At 41.8% G+C, this 21,174-nt stretch overlaps 1 protein-coding gene across 4 annotated transcripts in view; it reads left to right on the forward strand.

The window, feature by feature from the left end:
* The first annotated feature begins 854 nt into the window (after window positions 1–854).
* Window positions 855–21,174, forward strand: part of sts (steroid sulfatase (microsomal), isozyme S) — a 100,657-nt gene continuing 80,337 nt past the window's right edge. For all 4 annotated transcript variants that reach the window (XM_076302862.1, XM_076302863.1, XM_076302864.1 and 1 more), the window contains exon 1: window positions 855–961. The gene's annotated coding sequence lies outside the window, so the exon portion shown is untranslated. The remainder of the gene's footprint in view (window positions 962–21,174) is intronic.

Raw genomic sequence — 21,174 nt, forward strand, 5'->3', positions numbered from 1 at the left:
TTTTCGAGATAAAAGTCAAAATTTTCGAGAAACAAAGTCAGAAATAATTTCTGAGATTAAAGTCAGAAATTCTGACTTTAATCTCAGAAATTATTTCTGACTTTGTTTCTCGAAAATTTTTACTTTTATCTCAAAATGTGTTACTTTTATCTCGAAAATTTTGACTTTTTTACTCAGAAATTCTGACTTTAATCTCAGAAATTATTTCTGACTTTGTTTCTCGAAAATTTTGACTTTGATTCTCGAAAATTTTGACTTTTATCTCGAAAATTTTGACTTTTATCTCGGAATTTTCAAAAATATTTTCTCTTCATGTGGCCCTAATACGCTTCCGTAGTTTTCTCCCCGCTTTCACAATGCATTCATTTGTAAAGGAAGATGGCGATAACATGCAGCATATATCTAACCAAATAATTATTACCTTATATTTCTTTTTTAAATTTTCCCATTTCTTTCTAACCTGCTGTACATTGACCTTTCCCTCCAGGCCCAGCTATTTGATTAGTGTCCTGACTCAGACAACAAACAGTGATGAAGATTAGGCTCTGGTTATAGGAATTATCAGATATTCATGGTTCATTGGAAAACAACAACCGTCACTTACTCATATAGCTGCTTGGATGCATATTTCTTTTTTGTAAATTGCTCCTCATTTTCTGTCCTGAACCTAATGAGTGCTCTGGTCTGTTTGGGAGTCCCTAACATTGTAACATAGACACAGTTTGTTAGCTTGCGATAAACTATCTTTCAACTGTTATGAAGGGCACTTCAATGAAGTGGTAGGGTGAAGGGAAGAGAATTGGGACGGGGCCTTAGAGTAATGTGACAAACTTCCTGATTCAAGACTTTTCAAAACACTACCCTGTTCTGCTCTGCTCATGACGCAAAACACAGTTTGAAAGTAAAACAACTTTATGGGAATCAATACTGACCTCTTCCTTATCAACCGATGAGGACTTTGGTGAGTTGGTGAATTGTTCAATTTAATTTTTGTGAATTTAAATTTCTCCGTATTGCACTGGATACAGTGCTAACAAGGGATGAAAATACATGACCTATATTCTTGACATCAACGCCTAAAACGTCTTCATTGAATTATTTGAATGAATATATTATTTTCAAATTGCTGCCAGGTGGTGTAATCGAAAAGAGTTTGGGATCTTTAAAAAATCTGTGGTAACTTTTAAAGTGTGAAAACAATGACAAAGTAAACAAGAAGGTTGCAACAGAAGAATTTGCAACCGATAGTTGAAACAGTGTGTTCGCATGGTGTTATTTTATCATTGTCATTATTATTATCATTATTATTATTATTTAAACAATAAATGATAATGACATTTGATCAAGTAGGCCTCATTTGACTGAATGCATTTTTGACAAAATGGGGACTGCTCAATAGGCTTCTTTGCTGCCCACACCTCAGACTCTGCAATAAAGTCTTTCTAAGTCACATGAGTACTGAATACTGCAGACTCAATGCATGTGACTAAATATTTTTTCTTTTTTATCAGAATGTTCACGTCAAAGTCAAAGTCAAAGTCAAAGTCAAAGTCTGCTTTATTGTCAATTTCTTCACATGTCAAGGCATACAAAGAGATCGAAATTGCATTTCCTACTATCCCACGGTGGAGACAAGACATATTTTACCAATTAGGTCCACAGACAAACATAACATTCAAGTAAACAATATAAAAAGTAAAAATAAGAAGGCACATACAATGAAGAAATAAGAGCAGCAAAATTTGGTAGAAATTGTGCAATTGTGCATACAGTAGACAGTCAATATAATAGTGCAAAAGTCAGGCCAATAAATGGCTGAGGTAGTTTTGTTTGACCTAAGTATGCAAGTGGCATAGTGGTGCAAGTTATGCAAGAGCAGCAGAAGTGTGTTCAGAAGTGTTCAGGACAACAGGACAACAACAACAAGTTGCAAGTGTGCAAGTGTACAAGTGGAGTAGTGCAAGTGGAGTAGTGCAAGGCAGCCAGTGTGGGTCTAAAATTCCAGGATGTTATGTAGCTGAGGGTGGAGGGGGGAGAGAGTTCAGGATCCTAACAGCCTGGTGTATGAAGCTGTAGGTCAGTCTGGTGGTGCGGGAGCGCAGGCTTACCCATATTTATGATAAATACTTACCAAAGATGTATTTCGTGCTCCAATGTTCCTTCTTTCCCGATTCCAGCCGATTCCCACTGACACTAGTAAATGACGCTAGGCGTTGTGGACTTCAGCAGCCAATGAGAATTGGACTTCAGCCCCTGAATTTTCTGATTGGTTGATGAATTGTGGAACAAACGTAACGTTGTCGACAGTTTTGCAGTAGGAGTTAAGTCTTATAGAGACGAATGACCCATTAGACCAGCCTCAGACGAGTCCAGGAAGTGACGTCAATTCCAGAAATAAGTACATAATTTACTTTACTCTTTATGGAGAATAAAGTGGGGAAAAACGTGTTTTCTTTTACAGTTCATGGAAAAAATAGTTACATTAGGTAGAATCTTTTTATTATTATTCGTAATTCACATGTATTTATTAAATAATCGATCGCGACTGACTGTCCACGTGATCTGCCAGTCAGCTGAGGAGCTCGTGACTCACGCATAGGGACTCACGGCAGATATTGCGCGAAATGTTGGTTTATTTAAATGTTGGTATCGTTTAGATGTCCTTCCTATTCATTAACATGAACATGATGACTGACTAAATAAATGACTACGATGTTTAATAAACCATTGTAGGCATACAAGTTATCATTATATCACATCAATTAGTTTTCTGTAGGCTAGTCTAGTGTGACATGCTTTACACTAGGCTACAGCATAAAAATAGGCTCAACAATAGGCTATCAACACGTTTGCAGTATCACTGTTGCAGAAATCACATACAAGAAAGCATCCTCTTGATTGTTTGTACATTTTTGCATATTCCAACATAAGGAAGCAGCATGAGGAAACTTGTCGTTTTTCTGCCTTATTTTCTAACTACTTTTAGGAGTCTGCAGTATCACCGAGTAGCTGTTACAAGAGGGTCTGGCGTCCCTTTGTTATGACGCAACTTCCTGCGACGGTCATTCGTCGGAAAATGACTTAACTCCCTCTCCAGTTTTGAGCAAGCACACAGACGAAGTTGAGCGAGCGCAACAGAGATCTCCTGAGCGAGCGGAGGAACAGTTTATGTGAGCATGTACAGTGAAACTGAAAGAAAAGGGGCTGATGTTGCACATACATATTGATATTAGCAAACAGGCAAAGACAATTGTGGAGCACAACATGGATTCACGTTTTTTTTTTTACACGTTTTTTTGTGCTCAAGTTTCATTTTCCCTCAAAATATAATTTGTGTGCTCGCTCAAAATATTTTTCTGCGCTCAAATTGTGCTACTGCTCGCTCATAAAAGTGGAACAAATGTAACTCCATATAGATAGGGACTCCCCATGTCAAAAACAACCAAGTCTATGTTGTGCAACATAAAAAAAGTTCACTATATTTACAGTAATTGAATTGAACATGGCATGTTGATTAGCATGTCTCCACCGTCTATAACCTTGTATGTCAGGGGATGAAACTGACCTTAACCTTTGACCCCATGGCCCTGAGTCCCTAAGTTCATCTAATTTGTATAGACAATAAATGTACTAGAGTTAATGAAGATCCATCAGTCTGCTTTGGAGATATGAACCAAATACTGCATGTGAGTTATTTGTGTGACCCCTTGTAACCTTGACCTTTGACCTCAAGACCTAAATTGTCTTGCCAGCTCTTTGACAACTTGTAGTGGGTAAGTAGACCAAGTTTGATGAATATCTTTCAATTGGCTTAAGAGATATCAGCTAATATCAAGATGTACTAACATACTGTAACGATTTGATAGCGATCCACACAGTTGTCCAATCAAAAGGTTTATTCACTAGGAACGAGAGCCGGGACACAGAAAGTCACAGAACACAATGCAAACAGGGCAGGTCAAGCACGCACACACTCTACACATACAGGGGAGGACGCAGCCTCCCACACAAAAAGGATCACACACGAGGGAGAACTAAAAGGGAAACATGTCACAATAAAGACGCTAACATTACACACAAAACTAAGGAGAATAACGACATAAACCCCCCCAAATGTTCGCTCTCGTATCCCAGGATCCCCTGCGCGGGAGAACGCGAACACTGTCTTTTTGCGCCGACGTTACACAGCTCCCCCAACAAGCCATTGCCGTCCTCGGCAATGCCCACGAGGTAGCCACATGCTAACGTCGGCGCGCGTCGCCCGCCACTCAGTTCAGTGCGACAGTACCGCCAACTCACGTGGGGTGCACGACGCAGGAGCTCACTCAACGGGCGCCACGCTGCTAGCAATCCAGTACGGGCGTGCTAGCAGCCACGTGGCCGACCCGCTCGTCACCAGCTCCCTCTCAGCAGCCGCCCTCAGGCTGCACTTTCCGCGGCGTGACACCGCGACACTCCTCCTCTCCAGACGGGGCCCTAGGTGGCCTTACAACCGTCGACACTGTACCAAGCACCGGGGTTCGAGGGGGGCCAGATGAAGCTGCGCCAACGCCACTCCGCTCCGTCGAGTCGCCGACCAGGACAGACAGGCACCGACTCCGCAGCAACCGGACCGCGCTGAGCTCTCCCGCTGCAGCTACCGTCTTCGGCGTCCCTCCTCGTGTTGCCATCTCGCAGAGCCGTACTGCTCTGTTCCCGGCCCGTTCCACTCCTTCGCGGCCTCGGCGAAGGCACGACCCCCGAGATGGTCGTGCTATCGAACTCCACACACAAACTTTTTTCAAAAGGCGCCGGCCAACAGGCCAACTAGAACTAGCGCCTAGCACTGCACGGTGCCCCTCACACGCACCCAAAAGTTAAAGCACACACCAAAACAGTCACACACTAGAGGGCCCTTCCGTCGAAGCTGCCCCACCGTCGTGAGTTCGCTGCCCTCAGCGGCTCCGCCAACCGTCCATCGTCTAGGAACCTCTTCCTCGCCGCACTCCCTCTCTGCTCACGCGTCGCGGCTCGCCGTGGAGTCAGCGCCCAGGCCATCGCCGTCCTCTCCGCGAACGCTTCTTCAGGCTCCCCTTCCGGCAAGAACTTCTCCCATGGCCGCAGGCAGCTCCAACCGCAAGCTCCTCTCCTCCGTCGGCAGTAGCGATAGAAGGCCTCGAGCTTTTTAGTAGCCCTTACAAGGGCTCTCTCTGCATCCTCTTGCGTGGGCCTCCACCCAGTGATGAGGTCTCCCGCTTCCAGCTGCTCCCGCTGAGTGGAGGCCATGTTCGAAAGTCGCTTCTGACACCAATGTAACGATTTGATAGCGATCCACACAGTTGTCCAATCAAAAGATTTATTCACTAGGAACGAGAGCCGGGACACAGATAGTCACAGAACACAATGCAAACAGGGCAGGTCAAGCACGCACACACTCTACACATACAGGGGAGGACGCAGCCTCCCACACAAAAAGGATCACACACGAGGGAGAACTAAAAGGGAAACATGTCACAATAAAGACGCTAACATTACACACAAAACTAAGGAGAATAACGACATAAACCCCCCCAAATGTTCGCTCTCGTATCCCAGGATCCCCTGCGCGGGAGAACGCGAACACTGTCTTTTTGCGCCGACGTTACAATACGTTTTCGGCCCAAAAACCATTGTGCCATGCTCCATTCAAAGCCCTATATATTTTTTTGATACAAATCTGCGCTGTAGGCACCACAAATTCTTAATCTACAGAAAATTACGATTCAAATGATACCAAATATGCTTTTGCTGTATTTACTTCCACCTTTGACCCTTTTCTAGGCTAATTCGCTCAGACTAAAAAGGCTTGGACTGTTACGTGCATTTGCCGCGATAGATCATTTGTCGCGATATTTTCTTTGTTAAACTTACGTGTTTCCTGTTTAGTTTTCTCTCTGCCAGTGCCTGCAGTAATGATCAGACGTGCAAGTTTGGTGCTCCAAGAAAGTATAGTTACTTACCTGTTATTCCTGTAGTCATCCTGAGTAATCCAGTCTTTAATATTCAGAGTGTCTAGTCATTGACGAAAAACTATATGTATGTGATATGTATACATGTGTGTGTGCATATTGGCAACTGAATATCAATGCTGGAACAATACAGAGTTAAACCCCATCTCTTCTTCGTCCTATATTCTGACCGATATACCATCCAGTATAGTGCCACTACCCTACACCCGAATCAGTGCAACCTTATAATCTCCCCAATAGTGATGTTAGCATGTTTTCCCCCTCATGGGGGGCGGTAACCTTTCCGAACGTCTTTACCGTCTGTATGTATACCCAACCCTAAAGATCACCCAGAAAAGCAAAGCAACCAGGAAAAAAACAATGAAAATACTAATAAGCATACTACATCTCATAATATATAATATAGGAGCTGATGAGTTTTGTTTTTTTCCACGCAAAAACCCTGTCTGCTATCGCATGCAAGTTGCAACCAACTCACATTTTTGCTGTCGTCGTCTCTTCGTTTCAATCCGTAGCTGCTCGGATATTTTAGTTTGATTTGACTGACCAAACAGCAATGAAAATACAAAAAAAATACAAAACAAAATACAATGACACGTGAATAGCATAAAATGCATAACGTGGCACACCAAATAGCTTTTAAAGTGGCATGTAATCTTATGCCAAGCCGTGTGATCTGACGGACTCCTGTGTTGAAAAACACAAAAGGTACACCTCCTACGTTGGAACTTGTCGCCAGGGCTCCTTGAACATGCGTCAGACATTTGATGACTGGGGAGTGAGACTGGTGATATCCCATGCCACACATCACAAATCAAAAGAACCACAAAAAACACAATAGTTATGTCATGGGTCCTATAACACCCGCACTGGTTAGTCCTCCCAATTTGCACTACAACAGACAGATATGTTGGTAAACAGGTTTATTAATACAAATTCTTGGCCAAGGTGGCCTGCAAGGCAGCACAGCACTCTACTGATGACTTCGTGGGCACTAATGGTGAGAATGCTACCCAATAACCCAGTGACAATTCAAATCAGTGTAGAAAACGTAGTTCATGTACTAGTGTTGCACGGTGTATCGATACTAAAAAGGTATCGCGATGCCTTCACGCAGAAAACGATACGATTTCAGACGTTTTTAGAATCGATACTTTATTAAAATAATAACGTTCTGTGTCTGTGTCAACTGCTGCTCCCACTGCTCCTTGCACGCATCTAGGCAAGTGGGCGTGTCAAGCAGGCAGCTCTGAGAAAGTTGTTAGCTAAAAACAAGTAAGGCAAATAGCTAAACAAGTGCCTTCATCTAGTAGGCTATAGCCTACATGTTTGTGACATGTATCTCAACATTCAGCAGGAACGAGTCGGCTTTACAAACAGCTCTAATACAAAGCAACAAGATAAGAACTACCTCCCTGCAGTAGTTTCCCACTCAACCTAGACCATGAAAGTCTGTAACAGATAGTGGGCAGCAAGTTCTGCTTGAGACAGGCGAGCAAACCGGTAGTCACTGCGAGCGGAGTAACACCGATGCTGCAACTTTGGCAGGTAGACTGCGAATAAATAACCTGACTGATTGAAGAAGGAGGCGTGGCAAATTCCGTCACGCTCCTCCCGAACTTCCGTTTGTAAAACGCCATTAGTTGGTAACCAAATAGCCTACACATTGCGCTACGCTGCGTAGGCTACGTGCATTCTCTCTCCTGCTGATTTGCGTTCAGTAGCCAAGTGCGTAATATTGCAAAAGTTGAAAAAATAAATGTGTTTATTGTAGCCTACAGAAAATAAATAGCCTATCATACTGTCAGTTAATTGCCTACAGTGCAGTGAAGAGTTTGGAGAGTAAAGTTATAGGGCAACTTGAAGTTTTATGAAAATAATTTACGAATATTCTGTAACACTTTTTGTGACATTCAGCAAAATATCTCCTCATTTAATGTAAGTTCCTTTGGACAATAGGCCTACACTCTACTCTACGTGCAGTTGTCCTCCATCTCAGTTGCATCAGTTTTCTAATTTTGAAGGTTCTAAAACATTATTATGCTTCACTGAATCCTTCTCGTTTTCTTTCATTTGTCCAGCTAACTTTTCCATTGAACCTAGCCATTTATGATGGATTACACACTCGACATTCTGAAATGTCCTGAACGATCAAGGCCAAATTAAGTTATCACGCAGCCACTGTGTCAGCAGCATCAGTGCTGATGGTGACGGTGTGTTTCTGATGTCAGATTATTATGTAGGCTAGCCTACTAGACTGTTCTCACATTGCAGCGCTTTACTTATATGAAGTAGCATTAATCAATATGAGGGGCAGAGGGGGATAAATGTTGTCCCCCCCGACGATAAAAATAATTTAGCAGAGGTAGGGATAGGAAAACTATCCCTGGGTTAACACAGGGGTGGGCAAATGGGTTAACACAGGGGTGGGCAAACTTTTTGGCTCAAGGGCCACATTGGGTTTTGAAAATTGGCCTGCGGGCCGCACAACAACCCCAACCCCCGTCCCCCCACCCCCCACACACACACACATAAAAAAATACATTTTTATAGCCTATAATTTAGTATGAAAAGTATTTGTTTTAAAATATTAATTGCTTAAAAATACTGCTAATTTTATGCTGTTTAACAAATGTATAAATTGTGCACTGTCGCTTTAAGACAGTCGCTTTAATTCACGTTTATTAGTGGGTTTGATCCAGCAAGACCACAGCATGGCTTTGCCATGCTGTGGGCCACTATTGTTCTTCTTAAGTTTTCTTATTATTAGTGGGTTTGATCCAGCAAGACCACAGCATGGCTTTGCCATGCTGTGGGCTTGCGGAGCAAGCCCACTATTGTTCTTCTTAAGTTTACTTTATTAGTGGGTTTGATCCTGCAAGCCCACAGCATGGCTGAAAGCCATGCTGTGGGCTTGCGGAGCAAGCCCACTATTGTTCTTCTTAAGTTTTCTTATTAGTGGGTTTGATCCTGCAAGCCCACTATTGTTCTTCTTAAGTTTTCTTATTAGTGGGTTTGATCCTGCAAGCCCACAGCATGGCTGAAAGCCATGCTGTGGGCTTGCGGAGCAAGCCCACTATTGTTCTTCTTAAGTTTTCTTATTAGTGGGTTTGATCCAGCAAGACCACAGCATGGCAAAGCCATGCTGTGGGCTTGCGGAGCAAGCCCACTATTGTTCTTCTTAAGTTTACTTTATTGGTGGGTTTGATCCAGCAAGACCACAGCATGGCTGAAAGCCATGCTGTGGGCTTGCGGAGCAAGCCCACTATTGTTCTTCTTAAGTTTTCTTATTAGTGGGTTTGATCCAGCAAGACCACAGCATGGCTTTGCCATGCTGTGGGCTTGCGGAGCAAGCCCACTATTGTTCTTCTTAAGTTTTCTTATTATTATTATTATATCTTCCTATTCACCCACTTTTTGGCCGAACTACTGCTCCTAGACCGTTTGAGCTATCGACGCGGTTCGAACTCCAAAAATTCAGGCCCGAACCGGTGTAACTTGCTTGTTGATTTCGTGTCGCTGGCCCTTGTCGTTTTCGCGGTATTCACGTTTTTCTGCGTTTTTTGGGCCCATTGAAATGAATGGCGGAATGTTCAGAATTCAAATTTCGATTGTGACATCACAGCTCTAATTGCTTAAGCTTGCACCTGGAAGAGTTCTAAGCCACCTGGCAGAGCTCTAATGGGCTGGGCTGGGCTGTCTGTGTATATGAAGGTGTGTGCATGTAACTTTTGACCCGTATGTCCGATTTTCATAAATGAGGTACCGTTGGAATCCTTGGACGAGGCCGAGTTCCATGCCCCTGATCAAACCCACTCTTGCAGTTCCTCGGAACCGCAATTCTAGTTATTATTATTATTATATCTTCCTATAAGCCCACTTTTTGGCCGAACTACTGCTCCTAGACCGTTTGAGCTATCGACGCGGTTCGAACTCCAAAAATTCAGGCCCGAACCGGTGTAACTTGCTTGTTGATTTCGTGTCGCTGGCCCTTGTCGTTTTCGCGGTATTCCCGTTTTTCTGCGTTTTTTGGGCCCATTGAAATGAATGGCGGAATGTTCAGAATTCAAATTTCGATTGTGACATCACAGCTCTAATTGCTTAAGCTTGCACCTGGAAGAGTTCTAAGCCACCTGGCAGAGCTCTAATGGGCTGGGCTGGGCTGTCTGTGTATATGAAGGTGTGTGCATGTAACTTTTGACCCGTATGTCCGATTTTCATAAATGAGGTACCGTTGGAATCCTTGGATGAGGCCGAGTTCCATGCCCCTGATCAAACCCACTCTTGCAGTTCCTCGGAACCGCAATTCTAGTTTATTTATTATTCCTGTTCACCCACTTTTTGGCCGAACTACTGCTCCTAGACCGTTTGAGCTATCGACGCAGTTCGAACTCCAAAAATTCAGGCCCGAACCGGTGTAACTTGCTTGTTAATTTCGTGTCGCTGGCCCTTGTCGTTTTCGCGGTATTCCCGTTTTTCTGCGTTTTTTGGACCCATTGAAATGAATGGCGGAATGTTCAGAATTCAAATTTCGATTGTGACATCACAGCTCTAATTGCTTAAGCTTGCACCTGGAAGAGTTCTAAGCCACCTGGCAGAGCTCTAATGGGCTGGGCTGGGCTGTCTGTGTATATGAAGGTGTGTGCATGTAACTTTTGACCAGTATGTCCGATTTTCATGAATGAGGTACCGTTGGAATCCTCGAATGAAGCCCAGTTCAATGCCTTGCCAGCACTAAGTGTAAAGGTAATGTAAAAAAAGATGAGACAGCGCGAAGCGCTGTCTCATCTTTTTTTTAAAGCCAAACCATGTTGATACAGGTCATTAAAAAAAATATATATATATTTTCCAAATCCATTCAGCCCAGTTCAAGGTCATGTAAAAAAAGAGGAGACAGCGCGAAGCGCTGTCTCCTCTTTTTTTTAAAGCCAAACCATGTTCATATAGGTCATTAAAAAAATAAATAAATAAAGTATTTCCCCAATCCATTCAGCCCAGTTCTATGCCCAGTTAGCTCCATTCAAACACAGTCATGTGTACAGTTGTATAGATTATTACATTGAGAAACACGCATTCATACAGACACTATGCACATCCACGCATCACTATTCAAGTTAAGTTACTCATTATTGCCCGGCAAGAAGTCCACACTCAATTCAATTGTCCTGCCACGATCTGTGGAGCTTACAGACAACGTTATATTACTATAGGTTCTGTATGCTATTTAAAGCCGACCTAACGATGAGTCCCTTTAAGACGGTGTGTTGCAATGCATTCTGGGTGCTGTGCTGTGATTCGACGGCTCGTCACCTGACCCACCAAACAACAACTCTCTGGGATGTGGCAAATATCGCGTAAAAACCTTGTTGCCGGAACAACAGGGAAAAGGCAACAGGATAGCAGCACGAAAGATACACAGGATACACACGGAATTTTGATGGACGTCCTTATCAGTCTATGGTCTAACTTATAAACGTGTCGGGTCAACGTCAACGATAAGTAAGTTAGGCTAACGTAAACGTTAGCTATTTGCTGTTGTCATATGCTAGTGCTATATGCTTTAGGCTACGTGATGGCCATTTATCACACTAATTTTAGGTACTACTTTTACGAGGTCTGTAGTTCCGTCAAAATGTATCATATCGTTGAACAGACTACAAGGTTATCTTCCTTAGACTTCGTAGATGTAGTTACTACAATTTGGAAGCGAATTTCGAAGTGTAAATATGGTTTTAGTGTGTAAACAGACCAACCGCGATTTTGCAATGATGTTAATGGAGCCTTTTATGTAGGGCTTCTAGGCTACTTTCACGAAGTCTGTAGTTCTGTCAAAATGTATCTTATCTGTGAACATACTACATGATTATCTTCCTTAGGCTTCGTAGATGTAGTTACTACAATTTGGAAGCGAATTTCGAAGTGTAAATATGGTTTTAGTGTGTAAACAGACCAACCGCGATTTTGCAATGAAGTTAATGGAGCCTTTTATGTAGGGCTTCCAGGCTACTTTCACAAAGTCTGTAGTTCTGTCAAAATGTATCTTATCTGTGAACATACTACATGATTATCTTCCTTAGACTTCGTAGATGTAGTTACTACAATTTGGAAGCGAATTTCAAAGTGTAAATATGGTTTTAGTGTGTAAACAGACCAACCGCGATTTTGCAATGAAGTGAATATGGAGCCTTTTATGTAGGACTACTAGGCTACTTTCACGAAGTCTGTAGTTCTGTCAAAATTGATCTTATCTATGAACAGACTACATGGTTATCTTCTTTAGACTTTGTAGATGTAGTTATTACAGTTTGGAAGCGAAATTCGAAGTGCAAATATGGTTTAAATGTGTAAACAAGACGCCTGATGTTTAATATATGTTAATGAATGGGCACAGTATTATTGTGTACAGTAATGGGCTATCAGTAGTATGTAAACAGTTCATGTGTTATGTGATTTACATAAACTAACAACAGAAATGTTAAAAGCTGGTATTGTGTTTCCTGAATTCTTACATTCAGGCATTCAAATGAAATGTAATTAAATAGCATATCAATCATGCAACAATGCAAAAACAATGAAACTAGTGTAGGCCTAATTATATTTTACATTAGTAAAGCAGTACTCTGATGTGCATGCTTTCACAAACTTTTGTAAACAATCTTAGCACTTTAAACATTGACTGTTTTGAAGTGCATGTAGGCAATATAGTATAAAAATAATAATTGTGATATCATTACAATTTGATAGGGGTTGGGAGGAGGGGGTGGGTTCATGTAGGTGGGCCCTATGACCCCAAAGTATGCCTTGACTGGGCCTCAGGTCAAAGAAGTTTGAGAAATGCTGATGTAGACAACAAAGCAGCAAGGAGGCGTCGTGTGATCATTTAAACAAGTTTTATGACGAGGTCGATGAGGGTGGGAAAAATCGTACACTTCTGTGCAAACTTTGCCCGCACTTCAGTCACATTGTCTTTTAAGAAAATGCAGTCCTTTTTTCGGTTCCAGCAGCCAACAACCTCAGAACTGACCCTTCAGGCCTCTCAGGAGGCGCTGGCCTTTAACCGCAGCCAGAAGAGAGTCAGCAGAAATTTGATTGCCTTTAAAAAATCTGACTTCTTAAAAAATCTTAAACTGGCTGCATTACGTGATTATTTCTGAGATTCTGATACGTTTTTAACCATGACCTATACACAGTTCTGGTTTGAAAATGTATCTCTTAAAATAATCACTTTATGCAGTCAGCTTAAGATGGCTTACTAGCAACTAACTAATTACCCTAGCAACAACCTAGAAACCACCCCTGTAATGTCAACCTAGCGACCACCATAGCAACCAGCATAGCAACCATGTTATTTATGCGTTTTAGCTTATTGGATGTTGCGTTAATGCAGACAACTTTTGATCCGTGTGCCCGATTTTCATAAATGAGGTACCGTTGGAATCCTTGGATGAGGCCGAGTTCCGTGCCACTGATCAAACCCACTCTTGCAGTTCCTCGGAACCGCAATTCTAGTTATTTATTATTCCTGTTCACCCACTTTTTGGCCGAACTACTGCTCCTAGACCGTTTGAGCTATCGACGCGGTTCGAACTCCAAAAATTCAGGCCCGAACCGGTGTAACTTGCTTGTTGATTTCGTGTCGCTGGCCCTTGTCGTTTTCGCGGTATTCCCGTTTTTCTGCGTTTTTTGGGCCCATTGAAATGAATGGCGGAATGTTCAGAATTCAAATTTCGATTGTGACATCACAGCTCTAATTGCTTAAGCTTGCACCTGGAAGAGTTCTAAGCCACCTGGCAGAGCTATAATGGGCTGGGCTGGGCTGTCTGTGTATATGAAGGTGTGTGCATGTAACTTTTGACCCGTATGTCCGATTTTCATAAATGAGGTACCGTTGGAATCCTTGGATGAGGCCGAGTTCCATGCCCCTGATCAAACCCACTCTTGCAGTTCCTCGGAACCGCAATTCTAGTTAGTGGGTTTGATCCAGCAAGACCACAGCATGGCGAAGCCATGCTGTGGGCTTGCGGAGCAAGCCCACTATTGTTCTTCTTAAGTTTTCTTATTATTAGTGGGTTTGATCCAGCAAGCCCACAGCATGGCTGAAAGCCATGCTGTGGGCTTGCGGAGCAAGCCCACTATTGTTCTTCTTAAGTTTTCTTATTATTATTAGTGGGTTTGATCCAGCAAGCCCACAGCATGGCTGAAAGCCATGCTGTGGGCTTGCGGAGCAAGCCCACTATTGTTCTTCTTAAGTTTTCTTATTATTATTATTATATCTTCCTATTCACCCACTTTTTGGCCGAACTACTGCTCCTAGACCGTTTGAGCTATCGACGCGGTTCGAAGTCCAAAAATTCAGGCCCGAACCGGTGTAACTTGCTTGTTGATTTCGTGTCGCTGGCCCTTGTCGTTTTCGCGGTATTCCCGTTTTTCTGCGTTTTTTGGGCCCATTGAAATGAATGGCGGAATGTTCAGAATTCAAATTTCGATTGTGACATCACAGCACTAATTGCTTAAGCTTGCACCTGGAAGAGTTCTAAGCCACCTGGCAGAGCTCTGATGGGCTGGGCTGGGCTGTCTGTGTATATGAAGGTGTGTGCATGTAACTTTTGACCAGTATGTCCGATTTTCATGAATGAGGTACCGTTGGAATCCTTGAATGAAGCCCAGTTCAATGCCTTGCCAGCACTAAGTGTAAAGGTAATGCGCTGTCTCATCTTTTTTTTAAAGCCAAACCATGTTGATACAGGTCATTAAAAAAAATATATATATATATTTTCCAAATCCATTCAGCCCAGTTCAATGCCTTGCCAGCACTAAGTGTAAAGGTCATGTGCGCTGTCTCCTCTTTTTTTTAAAGCCAAACCATGTTCATATAGGTCATTAAAAAAATAAATAAATAAAGTATTTCACCAATCCATTCAGCCCAGTCCTATACCCAGCTAGCTCCATTTGAACTTAGTCATGTGTACAGTTGTATAGATTATTACATTGAGAAACACACTTTCATACAGATAGCATGCATATCCACGCTGCATTACTAATCAAGTTACTCATCGTTGCCCAGCAAGAAGTCCACAATCAATTCTATTGTCTTGCCACGATCTGTGGAGCTTACAGACAACGTTATATTACTATAGGTTCTGTATGCTATTTAAAGCCCACCTAACGCTGAGTCCCTTCTAGACGGTGTGTTGCAATGCATTCTGGGTGCTGTGCTGTGATTCGACGGCTCGTCACCTGACCCACCAAACAACAACTCTCTAGGATGTGGCAAATATCGTGTAAAAACCTTGTTGCCGGAACAACAGGGAAAAGGCAACAGGATAGCAGCACGAAAGATACACAGGATACACACGGAATTTTGATGGACGTCCTTATCAGTCTATGGTCTAACTTATAAACGTGTCGGGTCAACGTCAACGATAAGTAAGTTAGGCTAACGTAAACGTTAGCTATTTGCTGTTGTCATATGCTAGTGCTATAGCTTCTATGCTTTAGGCTACGTGATGGCCATTTATCACACTAATTTTAGGTACTACTTTTACGAGGTCTGTAGTTCTGTCAAAATGTATCTTATCGTTGAACAGACTACAAGGTTATCTTCCTTAGACTTCGTAGATGTAGTTACTACAATTTGGAAGCGAATTTCGAAGTGTAAATATGGTTTTAGTGTGTAAACAGACCAACCGCGATTTTGCAATGAAGTTAATGGAGCCTTTTATGTAGGGCTTCTAGGCTACTTTCACGAAGTCTGTAGTTCTGTCAAAATTGATCTTATCTATGAACAGACTACATGATTATCTTCCTTAGACTTCGTAGATGTAGTTACTACAATTTGGAAGCGAATTTCGAAGTGTAAATATGGTTTTAGTGTGTAAACAGACCAACCGCGATTTTGCAATGAAGTGAATATGGAGCCTTTTATGTAGGACTACTAGGCTACTTTCACGAAGTCTGTAGTTCTGTCAAAATTGATCTTATCTATGAACAGACTACATGGTTATCTTCTTTAGACTTTGTAGATGTAGTTATTACAGTTTGGAAGCGAAATTCGAAGTGCAAATATGGTTTAAATGTGTAAACAAGACGCCTGATGTTTAATATATGTTAATGAATGGGCACAGTATTATTGTGTACAGTAATGGGCTATCAGTAGTATGTAAACAGTTCATGTGTTATGTGATTTACATAAACTAACAACAGAAATGTTAAAAGCTGGTATTGTGTTTCCTGAATTCTTACATTCAGGCATTCAAATGAAATGTAATTAAATAGCATATCAATCATGCAACAATGCAAAAACAATGAAACTAGTGTAGGCCTAATTATATTTTACATTAGTAAAGCAGTACTCTGATGTGCATGCTTTCACAAACTTTTGTAAACAATCTTAGCACTTTAAACATTGACTGTTTTGAAGTGCATGTAGGCAATATAGTATAAAAATAATAATTGTGATATCATTACAATTTGATAGGGGTTGGGAGGAGGGGGTGGGTTCATGTAGGTGGGCCCTATGACCCCAAAGTATGCCTTGACTGGGCCTCAGGTCAAAGAAGTTTGAGAAATGCTGATGTAGACAACAAAGCAGCAAGGAGGCGTCGTGTGATCATTTAAACAAGTTTTATGACGAGGTCGATGAGGGTGGGAAAAATCGTACATTTCTGTGCAAACTTTGCCCGCACTTCAGTCACATTGTCTTTTAAGAAAATGCAGTCCTTTTTTCGGTTCCAGCAGCCAACAACCTCAGAACTGACCCTTCAGGCCTCTCAGGAGGCGCTGGCCTTTAACCGCAGCCAGAAGAGAGTCAGCAGAAATTTGATTGCCTTTAAAAAATCTGACTTCTTAAAAAATCTTAAACTGGCTGCATTACGTGATTATTTCTGAGATTCTGATACGTTTTTAACCATGACCTATACACAGTTCTGGTTTGAAAATGTATCTCTTAAAATAATCACTTTATGCAGTCAGCTTAAGATGGCTTACTAGCAACTAACTAATTACCCTAGCAACAACCTAGAAACCACCCCTGTAATGTCAACCTAGCGACCACCATAGCAACCAGCATAGCAACCATGTTATTTATGCGTTTTAGCTTATTGGATGTTGCGTTAATGCAGACAACTTTTGATCCGTGTGCCCGATTTTCATAAATGAGGTACCGTTGGAATCCTTGGATGAGGCCGAGTTCCGTGCCACTGATCAAACCCACTCTTGCAGTTCCTCGGAACCGCAATTCTAGTTATTATTATATCTTCCTATAAGCCCACTTTTTGGCCGAACTACTGCTCCTAGACCGTTTGAGCTATCGACGCGGTTCGAACTCCAAAAATTCAGGCCCGAACCGGTGTAACTTGCTTGTTGCTTTCGTGTCGCTGGCCCTTGTCGTTTTCGCGGTATTCCCGTTTTTCGGCGTTTTTGGGCCCCATTGAAATCAATGGCGGAATGCTGGGGCTTTATGACATCACAGCACCTCATTACTTGCACCTGGTAGAGCTCTGCTGCTAGAGTTGATTACTTGCACCTGGCAGAGTTCTAAGCCATCTGGCAATGTCTAATGGGCTGGGCTGGGCTGTCTGTGTATATGAAGGTGTGTGCATGTAACTTTTGACCCGTATGTCCGATTTTCATGAATGAGGTACCGTTGGAATCCTTGAATGAAGCCCAGTTCAATGCCTTGCCAGCACTAAGTGTAAAGGTAATGTAAAAAAAGATGAGACAGCGCGAAGCGCTGTCTCATCTTTTTTTTTAAAGCCAAACCATGTTGATACAGGTCATTAAAAAAAATATATATATATTTTCCAAATCCATTCAGCCCAGTTCAATGCCTTGCCAGCACTAAGTGTAAAGGTCATGTAAAAAAAGAGGAGACAGCGCGAAGCGCTGTCTCCTCTTTTTTTTAAAGCCAAACCATGTTCATATAGGTCAGTAAAAAAATAAATAAATAAAGTATTTCACCAATGCATTCAGCCCAGTCCTATACCCAGCTAGCTCAATTTGAACTTAGTCATGTGTACAGTTGTATAGATTATTACATTGAGAAACACACTTTCATACAGTTATCATGCATATCCACGCAGCATTACTAATCAAGTTACTCATCGTTGCCCGGCAAGAAGTCCACAATCAATTCAATTGTCTTGCCACGATCTGTGGAGCTTACAGACAACGTTATATTACTATAGGTTCTGTATGCTATTTAAAGCCGACCTAACGCTGAGTCCCTTCTAGACGGTGTGTTGCAATGCATTCTGGGTGCTGTGCTGTGATTCGACGGCTCGTCACCTGACCCACCAAACAACAACTCTCTGGGATGTGGCAAATATCGCGTAAAAACCTTGTTGCCGGAACAACAGGGAAAAGGCAACAGGATAGCAGCACGAAAGATACACAGGATACACACGGAATTTTGATGGACGTCCTTATCAGTCTATGGTCTAACTTATAAACGTGTCGGGTCAACGTCAACGATAAGTAAGTTAGGCTAACGTAAACGTTAGCTATTTGCTGTTGTCATATGCTAGTGCTATATGCTTTAGGCTACGTGATGGCCATTTATCACACTAATTTTAGGTACTACTTTTACGAGGTCTGTAGTTCCGTCAAAATGTATCATATCGTTGAACAGACTACAAGGTTATCTTCCTTAGACTTCGTAGATGTAGTTACTACAATTTGGAAGCGAATTTCGAAGTGTAAATATGGTTTTAGTGTGTAAACAGACCAACCGCGATTTTGCAATGAAGTTAATGGAACCTTTTATGTAGGGCTTCTAGGCTACTTTCACGAAGTCTGTAGTTCTGTGAAAATGTATCTTATCTATGAACAGACTACATGATTATCTTCCTTAGACTTCGTAGATGTAGTTACTACAATTTGGAAGCGAATTTCGAAGTGTAAATATGGTTTTAGTGTGTAAACAGACCAACCGCGATTTTGCAATGAAGTGAATATGGAGCCTTTTATGTAGGACTACTAGGCTACTTTCACGAAGTCTGTAGTTCTGTCAAAATTGATCTTATCTATGAACAGACTACATGGTTATCTTCTTTAGACTTTGTAGATGTAGTTATTACAGTTTGGAAGCGAAATTCGAAGTGCAAATATGGTTTAAATGTGTAAACAAGACGCCTGATGTTTAATATATGTTAATGAATGGGCACAGTATTATTGTGTACAGTAATGGGCTATCAGTAGTATGTAAACAGTTCATGTGTTATGTGATTTACATAAACTAACAACAGAAATGTTAAAAGCTGGTATTGTGTTTCCTGAATTCTTACATTCAGGCATTCAAATGAAATGTAATTAAATAGCATATCAATCATGCAACAATGCAAAAACAATGAAACTAGTGTAGGCCTAATTATATTTTACATTAGTAAAGCAGTACTCTGATGTGCATGCTTTCACAAACTTTTGTAAACAATCTTAGCACTTTAAACATTGACTGTTTTGAAGTGCATGTAGGCAATATAGTATAAAAATAATAATTGTGATATCATTACAATTTGATAGGGGTTGGGAGGAGGGGGTGGGTTCATGTAGGTGGGCCCTATGACCCCAAAGTATGCCTTGACTGGGCCTCAGGTCAAAGAAGTTTGAGAAATGCTGATGTAGACAACAAAGCAGCAAGGAGGCGTCGTGTGATCATTTAAACAAGTTTTATGACGAGGTCGATGAGGGTGGGAAAAATCGTACATTTCTGTGCAAACTTTGCCCGCACTTCAGTCACATTGTCTTTTAAGAAAATGCAGTCCTTTTTTCGGTTCCAGCAGCCAACAACCTCAGAACTGACCCTTCAGGCCTCTCAGGAGGCGCTGGCCTTTAACCGCAGCCAGAAGAGAGTCAGCAGAAATTTGATTGCCTTTAAAAAATCTGACTTCTTAAAAAATCTTAAACTGGCTGCATTACGTGATTATTTCTGAGATTCTGATACGTTTTTAACCATGACCTATACACAGTTCTGGTTTGAAAATGTATCTCTTAAAATAATCACTTTATGCAGTCAGCTTAAGATGGCTTACTAGCAACTAACTAATTACCCTAGCAACAACCTAGAAACCACCCCTGTAATGTCAACCTAGCGACCACCATAGCAACCAGCATAGCAACCATGTTATTTATGCGTTTTAGCTTATTGGATGTTGCGTTAATGCAGACAACTTTTGATCCGTGTGCCCGATTTTCATAAATGAGGTACCGTTGGAATCCTTGGATGAGGCCGAGTTCCGTGCCACTGATCAAACCCACTCTTGCAGTTCCTCGGAACCGCAATTCTAGTTATTATATCTTCCTATTCACCCACTTTTTGGCCGAACTACTGCTCCTAGACCGTTTGAGCTATCGACGCGGTTCGAAGTCCAAAAATTCAGGCCCGAACCGGTGTAACTTGCTTGTTGATTTCGTGTCGCTGGCCCTTGTCGTTTTCGCGGTATTCCCGTTTTTCTGCGTTTTTTGGGCCCATTGAAATGAATGGCGGAATGTTCAGAATTCAAATTTCGATTGTGACATCACAGCACTAATTGCTTAAGCTTGCACCTGGAAGAGTTCTAAGCCACCTGGCAGAGCTCTGATGGGCTGGGCTGGGCTGTCTGTGTATATGAAGGTGTGTGCATGTAACTTTTGACCAGTATGTCCGATTTTCATGAATGAGGTACCGTTGGAATCCTTGAATGAAGCCCAGTTCAATGCCTTGCCAGCACTAAGTGTAAAGGTAATGCGCTGTCTCATCTTTTTTTTAAAGCCAAACCATGTTGATACAGGTCATTAAAAAAAATATATATATATATTTTCCAAATCCATTCAGCCCAGTTCAATGCCTTGCCAGCACTAAGTGTAAAGGTCATGTGCGCTGTCTCCTCTTTTTTTTAAAGCCAAACCATGTTCATATAGGTCATTAAAAAAATAAATAAATAAAGTATTTCACCAATCCATTCAGCCCAGTCCTATACCCAGCTAGCTCCATTTGAACTTAGTCATGTGTACAGTTGTATAGATTATTACATTGAGAAACACACTTTCATACAGATAGCATGCATATCCACGCTGCATTACTAATCAAGTTACTCATCGTTGCCCAGCAAGAAGTCCACAATCAATTCTATTGTCTTGCCACGATCTGTGGAGCTTACAGACAACGTTATATTACTATAGGTTCTGTATGCTATTTAAAGCCCACCTAACG

Source organism: Alosa pseudoharengus, unplaced genomic scaffold (assembly GCF_046254945.1).
Source record: "Alosa pseudoharengus isolate Yale_2024_CS ecotype anadromous, Long Island Sound unplaced genomic scaffold, YU_APseudo_1.1 YU_APseudo_1.1_scf_24, whole genome shotgun sequence".
Classification (NCBI taxonomy): domain Eukaryota; kingdom Metazoa; phylum Chordata; class Actinopteri; order Clupeiformes; family Clupeidae; genus Alosa; species Alosa pseudoharengus.